Source organism: Lissotriton helveticus, chromosome 7, assembly GCF_964261635.1.
Source record: "Lissotriton helveticus chromosome 7, aLisHel1.1, whole genome shotgun sequence".
Taxonomy (NCBI): domain Eukaryota; kingdom Metazoa; phylum Chordata; class Amphibia; order Caudata; family Salamandridae; genus Lissotriton; species Lissotriton helveticus.
In genome coordinates, this window is record NC_136068.1 from 974093225 (window position 1) to 974106519 (window position 13295).

At 45.8% G+C, this 13295-nt stretch overlaps 1 protein-coding gene across 4 annotated transcripts in view; it reads left to right on the forward strand.

Annotated features, from left to right (window-relative positions):
• Positions 1–6914: 6914 nt before the first annotated feature.
• Positions 6915–13295, forward strand: part of HMGXB3 (HMG-box containing 3) — a 526740-nt gene continuing 520359 nt past the window's right edge. For 2 of the 4 annotated variants that reach the window (XM_078653572.1, XM_078653575.1), the window contains exon 1: positions 6915–7859. The gene's annotated coding sequence lies outside the window, so the exon portion shown is untranslated. Of the gene's footprint in view, positions 7860–7910; positions 8044–13295 lie in introns of those variants that run through there. The other 2 variants (XM_078653573.1, XM_078653574.1) reach the window with 2 other exon arrangements.

The window sequence follows — 13295 nt, forward strand, 5'->3', positions numbered from 1 at the left end:
GCCACAGCGAATTGAAAATCCCCTACATAGAAGATTATATCAAAGCTCCATCCGCTTTATTCTGGCTTGCGGTTTGGAAGAACACCGCGGCGCAGCTAACTAGGAAAATAATTAAAGACTGTCTCAGCTGCGATAAAGGAAAGGATACACACTGGCTCGCCGCTGTCAGAAAGAGTCTGGCCAGCGTAAATCTTGAGCGGTTATTTTTAAATCCAACCGACTTAGATGGCATAAGTAAAAAAAGCCTAATGAAGGCACTTCACGCAACATACAGCAAAACTAGACATGAAACAGAGGCACAAAAACCCTTAGTAGCCCGATACATGACGATTGAGAAAAGAACTCACCTACCCTGCCGATGCTTAACCCTTACCCCTGGGATAGACCAAGCATGGGAGAGTAATAAATGGGATAGAAGTAAATAGAGTTAGTCCTAGAAAACCAGTGACAGACCACCAGTGACAAAAAGGGGCACAAATAGTTACACTGAAAAGGAACTCATAGGGCCATCACTAGCAAAAAATATTCACAGGAAACATTGTTGGTGGTTAAACAGTGGTAGCTAGTAAAGAAGTTTAGCTTGGGCTCTGCATTGCATAAATATAAACCACCCTCCAGTGATGCTGTGAGATTAACAGTTTAGCAGTCCGGGCAGTGCAGCTTGGAAGAGTTACAAAAGGCTAGTCATTTGGTTTGCTCCGGGATCTTACCCAGTTTGTGGAGCTCGAAGTGCAACAGAAAGGGGGGTGGCACCGCCCTGACTCTCCCGGGTAATAACAGGCTAGGAAGGGCGCGCCCTTGGCTCGGGCTTCATCCGGGCGCGTCCCACGCCGGGGAGAACTTTGGCGCTTTTTGAAGCGCTGCCAGGTTCCTCCTCCTCCCTCCTGGGAGTGGATGCAGGGCTGGATTATGGGGCTTGCAGTCCCCCAGTACAACAACAGCAAGGCGCGTCCCGTGCCGCGGAGAACTTCTGCGCTTTTTAATGCGCTGCCAGGCTCCTCCTCCTCCCGGGAGTGGATGCAGGGCTGGATTATGGGGTTTGCAGACCCCTAGTACAGCAATGGCAAGGCGCGTCCCACGCCGCCTAGAACTTTGGTGCTTTTTAAAGCGCTGCCAGGCTCCGCCTCCACCCTCCTGGGAGTGGATGCAGGGCTGTATTATGGGGCTTGCAGTCCCCCAGTACACCAACAGCAAGACGTGTTGTGCGCCGCAGAGAATTTAGGTGCTTTTTAAAGCTTTGCCAGTCTCCTCCTCCTCCTCCCTCTTGGGAGTGGATGCAGGGCTAGATTATGGGGCTTGCAGGCCCCCAGTACACCAACAGCAAGGCGCGTCCGCGCCGCGGAGAACTTCTGCGCTTTTTAAAGTACTGCCAGGCTCCTTCTCCTCCTCCTCCTCCTCCCTCCTGGGAGTAGATGCAGGGCTGGATTATGGGGCTTCCAGTGCCCCAGTACACCAACAGAAAGGCGCGTCCCGTGCCGCGGAGAACTTCTGCGCCCTTTAAAGCGCTGCCAGGCTCCTCCTCCCTCCTGGGAGTGGATGCAGGGCTGGATTATGGAGCTAGCAGTCCCCCAGTACACCAACAGCAAGACGCGCCGCGTGCCATGGAGAACTTCAGCCCTTATTAAAGCGCTGCCAGGCTCCTCCTCCTCCCTCCTAGGAGTGGATGCAGGGCAGGATTATGGGGCTTGCAGTCCCCAGTACACCAACAGCAAGGCCCATCCCGCGCCGTGGAGAACTTTGGTGCTTTTTAAAGCACTGCCAGGCTCCTCCTCCTCCTCCCTCCTGGGAGTGGATGCAGAGCTGGATTATGGTGCTTTCAGTGCCCCAGTATGCCAACAGCAAGGCACGTCCCGCTCCGCGGGGACTTCTGCGCTTTATAAAGCGCTGCCAGGCTCCTCCGCCTCCCTCCTGGGAGTGGGTGCAGGGCTGGATTATGGGGCTTGCAGTGCCCCAGTACACCAACAGCAAGGCGCGTCCCGAGCAGCGGAGAACTTCTGCACTTTTTAAAGCGCTGCCAGGCTCCTCCGCCTCCCTCCTGGGAGTAGATGCAGGCCTGGATTATGGGGCTTGCAGTCCCCCAGTACACCAACAGCAAGGCGCGTTCTCTTCAGCTGGTGCGTGGATAGGTGTTACTTTTTGCAGGTCCTGTTCTTATCTTATCACATTTGCTGTGCATTCAAAGACCGAGGTCAAATGTCAGGCACTGTCTTCTGAGGCCACTTGTTTACTTTTCTTTCTCTGACTCCAAAGTGAGAGGATTTATGTGACAATTTTGCTGGAAACTGCGGGTAGGAAAGAGATTTTTTTAAAGCACATGACAACATTCAAATGAACTGTGTAAGTATTTCAGAATTAGGAATACAATTTTGTGATTTCTGAAGTGTGTTGCAAACCAATACTTTAATATGATTGAAATAAATCATTACACTAGGTGATGCAATTTCCACATATTTTCGTTTGTGCACTATATAGATTTATTCTTAAAACTGTATGTCTGTGCACATGTAATGGTTATTTCAACTGAAAATCTGATGTCTGTAATGGAAGTGCACTACCATAGCACGCATACTTCGCTCTATGCCTCTCCACTCAACTCTGCACCACTCCACACCACTGCACTTTACACCACTCTACTTTACACCACTCTGCACCACTACACTGTTCGCCACTGCACTCTATTCCACTTCACATTACGCATCTCCTCTACCCTTTACCTCTTTACTCAATGATAATGCGCTCTTCACCACTCAACTCTACACCACGGCACTCTTCGCAACTGCACTCCAGTCTAGGCCACATCAATCTACTCTGCACAACTCCACTCGACACCCCTCTGCAGCACTCCACTCCACGCCTCTGCACTTTACTCTTTACCACACAACCTTATTCTCCTGCACTCTACGCCAATCTACTGTACGCCACTCTAATCTACTTTGCACCACTACACTCTATGCCACTGCACTCTACAACACTTTCCCCACACGATTATACTCTATGCCACTCTAAGAAACTGCAGTCTACCATGCACCGATCCACATCACTTCACTCTACTGTGAAACAAGCTACTCTATGCCACTCTACTCTACTTTGCGCCACTCCACTCTATGCCACTGCACTCTACTCTTATCCACTGAACTCTACACCAATGCACTCTACACAACTGCACTCTATGCCACTGCACTCTACTCTACATCACTCTACTCTATGCCACTCCACCCCAACTGCACTCTACTCCATTGCAATCTAACCTTCTACTCTGCAACACTGCACTCTCTGCCACTGAACTCTTCGCCACTCTAGTCTGCACTACTCAAGTCTACGTCGCTGCTCTCTACGCCACTACACTTTACAGCACTATACTCTACTCTGCACTACTCTATGCTACTCTACTCTGCACCACTCTATGACACTACACTCGATGCCACTTGACTAACTCTGCACCACTGCCCTCTTCATCAGTCAACTCTACGCCACTTTACTCTACACCTTTGCACTCTACTCTCCTTTACGCCACTAACTCTTAGCCATGCTGAATAGCAGCCGCCTATACTAATCCACCACTAATCATTTTGGGTTCCAGCGTAGCGTGCTACTCACTGAAGAGCACTTCGACACCTCGTCTGGGGTATTAGGCCCTATATAATCAGACCCTCCAGTTTATCGCAATTGCGCGATTCACGAAAAAAACGCGAAATCGGCAGATTACCGCGATGGCTGCGATAATAACCATATTGGCCGCGATATTTACAAAAAAGTGTCTCTACCAGTAGACAGCAAAACAAACAATGCCTTTTATTGGCTGTGCGCCGCCCACTCGTGTGTGTCAGCAGCTTCCCGGGTCACACCCAGACAGTCCGTTTTTGAGCTGCCAGCCGCACCCGAGTACTTCACAGGTCATTAAAAGACCTTTCACTTGGCCTCCATTGGATTACCCGGGGTCATGGGGCATTCTTGCAGCAGACTTCTCAGGAAATGGGCTGCGCGCTCGGGCCGAGGGTTCTGTAAACAGGGGCTCAGCGGACTTTTCAGCTCTAGTCTGCAGCTGAACTTTTGATATAACCGAGGAGGGTTTTTCGGGCTGCTTTTTAAATATATCAACAGTAGTGCATTTGTGTGCTTTAGACTTTTCACTGTACATAGCAAAACAAGAACAGACGCCTGACCACAGTAACATGATACGTACAATGTAGGGATGTTTTTTATATTTCATACGGTCTTGTTGACCGCTATTTAAAATACAATATGATGACGGCAAGATAAGGTTCCTGAGACAGGGATGGGGCCACAGGAACGCAGACTGCATGCCTCACGGGCTGTCGGCATATATCCAACACTGGTGTAATCATTTAAACCTTGGTAACATAGTCATAGAATATATGTGTAACCAAGACAACATACTTCTTAAAGAGGGTGACATCACCACACCCATCCCCTAAAAGACTGATGTTGCCTCCCCAATGCTATATTCAACTGCCTTTAGATCATTGGGGCTGTTCCCCGGACAAGTTCACAAGGATATTTATTGCGTTGTCCAGCACCTCTGACTCAGTCAGACACTCCAGGTAGGTCCTAGACCGCACAATCAGGATCTCATTGCGGACATTCAAGACACCTGGGAGCCCAGATAGTACATTTGAGACCGTGTGCTAGACAAATTGTCTTTTGATGGACCGCCGTGTGACGATGATGTTCCATCCTTTCTGGACTGTTCCTTCAGTGGTTCTTGAGATTTCCTAGTAATTTTTTCATTATTGCCATGTGTGCAGCGGTGTTCAATGCTGACTGACATCCAGTGATCGTTTCCACCTGTGATGCACTGGTATGATTTCTTGGAGAACGGGGCTCTACTAAGGCTTCCACTCATACTTTGTTGAGGATGCAGGTGGGCGCACGCAGGGCGAAACTCAGGGGACAGCATCCTAGTCAGGTCATTAAAAGACCTTTCACTTGTTAATGAGGCTTTGTTTTTCACGCCCCCGCCTGTTATCCTCGGCTCTGGCAGGTGTCAGGGGCTTGCGGTGGTTTTGGGGTCGGTGTGTGTCATTGCACGAGAAGCCAACCCCCTGGGTCCTCCCATTAGGGGCATATTTTTCTTTTATGGCTGGAAGGGGGGGCCGCATTCTTTTTATCCTTTCCAGGCCGGGCCCCCTGGTTACGACCTGTGAAGCGCCTCGTTGTGGGTGTCGTGAGTTGCACGGGGGGGCCCCGTCCGCAGTCTAGACTCGCAGCGGGGCTTCTAAGCCCTGGCACGGCCCTCCCTTAAACAAATGCAATATTAATTGAATGACGGCGGTATTTAATTTCTTAATGCGCTCTCGCCACCGCATGAAGTAAACGCAGGAATTATCGCCTCAAATGTAGTGAATAAAGTGTAAAGTTGCTATTTACCACATCCTATGGAACATGCTTCATACATGCACTCCAGAGTAATTAAACTGATCTAGCAGAAAAAAGGGCATTACATAAAGCGAGAAATTGTTCTTCCTTTCTCTCCGCAAGACTACAAGTGGAACCCTCCTTTCTTTCCCATCTGCCCCTTGGTGCAGGTCACCAAGAGACCCTAAGGCCCAGATTTACTAACTTTCACCTATAGCAAAAAAAATGCCCAGCGTCTGATTTAGTAAGAGTTGCATGGCACTGATGCCGCAATCACAACCCAGAAGCATGGCATCTCAAAGTCTCTTATGTCAGCTCCTAAGGAATTTCCACAACTCGTAGATTTTTCAGACACTCACTCCCAGCCACAGATCTTGGTTGAATCCATCATGTTCTTTAGCCCACGGCCCTCCCTAGGAACAGGACTCATTTCCGCACCATTTGTACTCTGCGCCTGCCCCTCGGATCCCAGGCAGGAGCCATGACTTCAGAGGCAGGAGAGCTTTGGGGGCAGAAACCAGACATGCAGGGGGGGGGGGTCAGGTGTGGGTGAGTGCCTGTCACTCAATCCCTGCATTGCATCCGCGCTGGGGCGGCCCTGATGGAGACAGGAATGTTCTCCCCAATTCTGGGTACACGGATGGAGGAGGCCTGTTGTCTTGTTTTATCTTTATTTCAATTCTTAGGAGGGCACAGGTCCTAAAAAACTGAAGTGGGGGGGTCTACCCAAGTTAGGCAGCATAGCGCGTGACATCACATTGAGTGACATCATTGAGCGTGACATGGCACGTCGTATCACAGGAAGTGGCATCAAGACCCAGGACCTCACAGGAATTGACATCACAAAATGTGACACAAAATTTTAGACCTCACACTTCTGTTTAGCCCAACTGGCAGATGAAGAATTGCAATTCCAAGGGATAACAGCCTTCACCTGTGGGCTGCTTCCTCTATTCCATATTCCAGATTGCCTAATCAAAGTGGAATACTCTGCTAAAACAGTTTCCATTGATTTAAGGCTGAAAATGAGTGCTTATGAGTAAAATAAAGTGCCGCTAAAATGCCGCTAAATTTCCATATTTGTGCCGCTAAATTTCCATATTTGTGCCGCTAAATTTGCGAATCCATGCCGCTATATCCTGGGGGGTCTGTATAATTACAATTACAATAGCGCTTACATAGTCTATTGGCTTTGCCAGTGCTTGTTTAGGACTTGTGCCAAGGTTGAATTTGACGAAACTGTGGGATTGGAGGACTTGGACTTTGTTACTTGTGTATTGCCGGGAAATACATTTTATTCAAGTTTGCTTTTCTTCTTGATAGCAGACAAATATTATTCCTTTAAATTCCTTTAGCGTTGGGCACCAGATGTAGCGTTCAGTAACAAGCGATAGGGGGCAGTAGATAAAGATTTAACGGTTCACACAGTCTTGCAACAACCTCCTCACCCCCTTTCCGCATGTTATTATTTTACTTTATAGATATGGCAGCCTCCTGTCAGTTGGATGACATCATCAAATGCAGCCCAGCCCGATCCAACATGGATGCTCTGGAAAGGGCAAAACCGGTGACTTCGGCGGTTGAGAGAGAGGAGTTACGCATGCTCTGTACTGAGTTCGCTCTATGAGCAGCGTTCGCGTTCTCGGTGTGGTCCCGGCAGAATTCACAGGGGCGGCTTATTACCAGGGACCCGGACTGCAGCAGCAGCACCATCGCAAGCAGATGAGTTCAGATGCAGCACCGGTTCTAGGCAAATCGGTCTGTGTCTTTCGCGGCCGGCAGTGCAGCCCTCGTCCCATCGTTGCCTAGGTACCGCTTGGATGATACTTCTCAGCGGGCTGGCAACTCCCAGAGTTTTTATGGCCCCGGCGCCGCCAGTGATCGTTTTCGGTCATCAGTCCTCGCCTGGAACTCCCCGAGACACCGGCGACATCAGCACCGTAGGTGTGGACTTCGAGTACCAGGAATAAAAGACTGTTTCGGAGCCGTGGCTGTCAGAACTCCCTGTAAGTCGTTCATCATCGATGTGGCCAGGCTCTGCCTCCTCCACTCTGCCTTTAATAAATATGGGGTGCAACATAGACACACTAACTCTGCCCTGGAGTCTGGTAGCAATGCAGTTGCAAAAGTTGCATTAAACAGAGACAAAACATTTTGATTGAATTTGTAGGTCGCTTTTGACATGCAGTTAGAGCCTGGCGCCCCAAACTTGCAACAGCTGTTCTAGAGGTGAAGTAAAAGGTCAGAGATTGTATACCAAAGTGATGAGGAACACACACGTCATACCGAAAAAAGGTACGCCCTCACAAAAGTAACTGATAGAAGAACCTGAGCCATGACCAGAGAGAAGAGATGCAACCAAGCAGCATGTAAATGTGAATGAACTTGTGCTGACCTGTACTATGAGAATACAATTCAACATAACCCAAACAAGCAAATTGGAGGACTCTTCTTTGTCAAGATAGCTGTGTACAACAACGAAAGTAAGTGGAAATGACTGGCAATAAAAGGAGCTAAAATAGAGGTGAGGTCAAAAAATTGGGGCGTTTAAAAATGGAAAAAAGTATAAAGGAAATAAACCTTTCTGGGAGTAAAATGGCAAGGAACTTGGTGCTGGGATGAGCTTTTGAACTACAAATTCATTCCTCCGGACCGATTGTCCGTAAGGTAAAAATAATTTTTGACTTGTCCTGATTACCTCTTAGTCTGTCTAACCCGGCTCGTGTATCATAATTGCTTTTTCAGGACTTTGAGTTAATCTGAGGGTTATCAGGCCCTTTCCTACTGCAACTCTAAACCTTAGGGAACTTTTTGAGGGCCCTACTGAGGTGACTTCTGAAATCCTAAGCTCGATGGTCCATCCAATGGCCTCTGATCAAGGTGCCCTCTGTGGGACCCTCACTGGACTGCTTCTAGTTTTCAACCAAGGTTCTAACTGAACTGCACTCTGAAACTTTCATGGGCCCACCCGAGGTGCAATCCAGGGCCTTTTATAACATGTTTTCTTGAGGCTCCTTAGGTTCTCACTAACGATTCTGCTTGACGTGTTGTCCAGATCCTTTCCACCAGATTCTGTTAGGAGGTCACATTTGTGACCTAAGCAGCAGGCTCTGCTGGAGATGACTTCTGGGGCTAGCACTAAGCCCTGACTTTTTGCCCTCAGGCAGCCTGTCATTGGACCTCAATACCCTTTCTCCAGCTCTTACTGATATGCCCTCGGAGACTTTAGGTTGATAATTCGAGAACAATGTGGTTTTGTCCTCCTAACTCTACTCGAGGAATCCTCCTTGGCTTCCCTAAACCCAGTGTTTTTGGAATCTTTGGGTAAGGGGAAAACTGGTGAAAATATAAGCCCATGCTACTAACAAGAACAGCCTTTTACTTAGTCATTGGAATTAGACTTTGGTGAAATTGTTGGAGCAAACTACTAACTATCTGACTTTTGTATGCTCTCCTTAATCCATCAATAAAGACATGGTTGCTTTGCTCCTGCTTGTGCCAGTACACAACCACACTGGGTGCACTCTGCAGAGACTGACAGGTTCCATGTATGCATTCATATAATACACATCTAGCTAAAGGTTACACTTACTGTCAGTAAATGATTGGAAAGGAAGCTGGGTTCTGTGGGTGAAGGTGGGCTGTACTGTTTGTGATGCACTGCTGTTTAAAGAGGTGTGTCTTCAGCAGTTTCCGAAATTATACTAAGGATGGGGTGGCTCCTTTGGATACAAGTATGTTGTTTCAGATCATGGGTACTTTAAATAGAGACGTGTTGCCTTTTTTTCTTTTTTGTTCCACTTCACCTTTGGTCTGTGTCCTGGCTGCAGGTGGGCCGCTTTCCAGTCAGATAGGCTGGGGTGACTTGATGTCTTTGTAGATGATAAGCGCCAAGACACCCTTGGGTAAACGTGCGCTCAACAAATTGCATAAAATAAATGATGCAGCTATTTTTTTAAAGAAGGTAAGGCCTGACTATGGCATACCGTAGACTTCCATTCGAGTGAGGGGGTAGATTTCATATTGTTTCAGGACTTTAAAGGGGTGTGGTGTGCCATGTTGAATGCTCCTAAAAGGGTGTTGGGGAGGGGGTGTGTTCAGGTTGGGTGTGTATGAAGCAGGTCATTGCCACCATCTAGATATGAGGGTTTGAACAGTAAGTCCCATTCACATCTAGGAGGAATAGTTACCCTTTCTTCATTAGACAGCACTTCAGTAGTTCTACTAAGCGGTTTTGGTTCTCTTGGTGATGTATTCTTTTAGGGTTAGTTTGTGTGAATTTGATGACTTGACATTTGGGTGAGAGGATGGAGTTCGAATCCATCCAGTTCATGTTGTTGAGCCAAGTTTGGACCAGATTCAAAGTGAGCCATTTATAGTACGGCATCGGGCACATAAACAAATAGCCTCCAATCGCCCAGACCTCTTGCAGGTTACTAGTCAGCAGACATGAAATGAGTGCCAGCAACACCGGGGCACCATCGGGGAGATGTACATAAACCAACCAAAACCCAGGACCTGGCTTAAAAATAGCTCAACACATTGAGCCAGTCACAGCCTCTGACCGAGGCCTTAAATGCCACCAGGACGCAAGATGCATTTGTCGAATTCGCCCATCCTTGTAGAGGGTATTGCATGACCCCCTCATAGTGCCGCACAGCTTGTGTAAGCACAAAACTGTCTGTTTTTTCTGGCTCCACAGTTAAAGATAGACTCCTAACTTCTCTAGAAAGCGGGGTTGTGCACTCTATGATGGAATGTCACTGCCTCTTTCATGGTGGTGGAAACACTGACCTACTAGTCCATGGACTCCTCATACAACCCATCCGGGCTCTGCAGGGAAGGGAGTGCTGTGTGTGTGTGGCATGCACAGCTACTGTATCCCTCAAGAGCCCTTTGCCTCTGTTTGTGCTTCTGGCCCTGGAATATGGTTCAGGCACATAGCAAATGCTTCATTTGTATAGGGCTACGCTCCCATGCAAATGAGCAAATACCCATTTTCCACTGCAAAAGACCTAACTTTGGATCTGTTCAATTAGATTTATAGAAAGGGCCACAAAACATATGTGGTTCGCTCATTTTAAAATAAATTGACATGGAAGCAGCAATTGTGCACAAACCTCAGTTGTGCTTCTGTGGGAGCTTCTAGGATATGACATCCAGTGAGGTGGATAATTCCCAGGGGAATCTTTTTATTAGAGAGAAACTCTCTTAATACATTGAAAATACTATAAGCAAAAATTCTAAGATCTAGTGACAATGGAAATGGAGAATAGAGTGATGATTCAAAGGTAAACAATGCAATAATTATTGGGCGGCACGGTGCATGCTTGACTGTGTGCATGTATTTGAATGACTTCAAGCATTTGGAACTTGCCATTATTAGGAATACCAAGTACCAGTTTGACGAGCAATGGTGGATGTTGGCGATGTAGCATAGAAGTGTAGTATGGGAATCCAAAACAAACCTGGAAATAGCTGATGAAGTATTTAACAAGCTTTTCCATTTAAGAGGCAGAATGTTGTTGTTAAATGATATTGAAATGAGCTAAGAGTCCAAACAGAGCGGAGTGAAACTGTACACAGTACCCCAAGAGAAATTGACAATGAACCTCAAATTCAAATTCAACTCTTGGGTAGATAAACGTCTGTGTATAGGATACTATACCCTAATTAAGGATTGTAGGGTGTAATAGAGATTAAAAGGGAAGTGGGATGAAAGGGACGCTTTGGGGTAGATGGAACAAAGAATATTAAGCTCAGTTGGAAAAGATCAGGTAATAAACAAGGTAACACCACTAGCAGTTTAGAGCATGTTATTTGTTGATTTTAGTATGCATATTTAATGACAATAACATTACACTTGGAAAAACACTAATGCAGTATTAGATAATTGAATGCAAACAATCATAATAACCTGGAATCCACTCAATGTAGTAAAATCAATATGCTGAACAATTGGGGCTCCTCGTAGGAAACACCAAACCCGCAGATCATTGTAAGTTAGAGCTCCCCAATTTGGAATTGATGCAATGACATTTGGGACAACTCCACCAGAAGGTTCCAGGGGCACTATGTTTGCTAAATACATATGAGCAACAAAACTATATTACATGAATTGGCTTAATGAAGTAGCTGATCAGCTTAGGCTAGTGATCATGATTTATGCAGACTAACCAACCCAGAGACCCTACAGTTTGGACCTTGACCTGCATAACACTGCTTAGACAGTGAATATAATTTCAAGGAATTGGATATTGAATAAATGGATTACGATTGAAATGAATCTGTTGTGAAAAATTTCTTTGGAGTCCTACTCGTAGGAACACAGGTGTGCCCATTGGGATGCAACCAATTTAGGTTGGAAGCACTACGTGATATCATTACATAGATGTCTCCAGGACGGAAGACTCCACCCGAGGAGCACCCTAAAATTGTTAAATACTACCATAAAATTACTTAAGTATCTTTTGTAAAAAAAGTGAAGAGGTTGTGCGCCAGCTACATTCTGATTTCAAAAAGTGGAGAATGTTATATCAGCCCTATTTAGATTGTAGGCCCTACGTGGACTCTGAATAGGAGTGATGGATCACACACTGCTTTTTGCAGATATCCCTCATCCACCAGGTTCTAAACGAGGCACTTAGTCCTTTATAATATGTTTACTTTATACGTCACAAATAATATGTTAAAAAACTATTTGAGTGAAATAAGCTTCCTTTTACTAGAAAGTTCCCTCTATTATCTTTGAACTTAAACCAGCTATTTGAAATAGTTGCTTTCACATTTTCTTGCTTTTTGTTATGTATATTGAACTCTTAGATATCATGTTTTTGTGTTACAGTTGTAAATATGTATACAAAGTTTGTTTGAATTTGACCATTTTGAAAATTAATTGAATCCACTTAACTGATACTTTTTAATTGTGAGGTACATGTGATGTATTTTCTAGTAAGTTTTGATATTTCCTTATTGAGCAGAATTTTCTTTTACATTTTTAAATAAAGAAGGGCAAAGGTAATGGTTTGTTCCTTATGAGAGTCGTATGCACAAGTTACAAAGGGGTTCCCTTTATTGAAAGTGATATTGTGGACACACTAGATAACACTCCTGCATATAGTTAATAGGTCTGCTGCTGTAACACTATTTTACTTCTGTAGATTAGCGAAAGTTGTGAGGATGTGGATGGTGGACAGAGATCCAGATCATTTCTGTAGATGAGCAACAGTTGTCTGGGGTTAGGATGCAGATCTTATCCATTCATTCTGGCATGCTTTGCTTAAGGTTTGGTGCTGCAGGACGTCCCATTTCTCCCTGAGCGTGTAATGTACATCTACTGACTCTTCATGTTTTTTTTTATGTGAGATGTTTTTGGAATTCCAAATCCACTGCTAGGTTGCCCAATGGGAAATCCTATCCTCACTATAATAAGGATGTACAGTTTTGGCTTTCTTTGGAGTCTCCAGCAAAGAATTTGAGTTGCATATAATTGGTGTTTGAGCAAAATTCAACAATGACAGTGCTCATATCAACTCGGCGTGAATTAGCCAAAAAAAGAGCTCGTTGAATTAGCATTATGGAGTAAACTAGCTAAAATTGAAAGCCACTATTTAGAAGTGTTCAGTTGCAGGGCAATCCAGAGACAAAGCCCTCCTTTTAGTATTGGGTACCAGAATGTCCACATGTCTTCATGCAAATACACTGATCAGCGCTTCCTACAAAGATTGAGCTAGCGATCTGTTCATTTTTATATGGCCTCGTTATTGGCTTTAAGATAAATAGCAGCAATTCAGTACCTGTTGGGATCGCTCAAACAATAGTCGGGAACTACAGGTTCTCCTGATTATAATAGCTAGAGTCTTAACTAACCACATGTGCACCCCTGAGTGCATGCACACCAGTTCCTGCACGGCATAGAC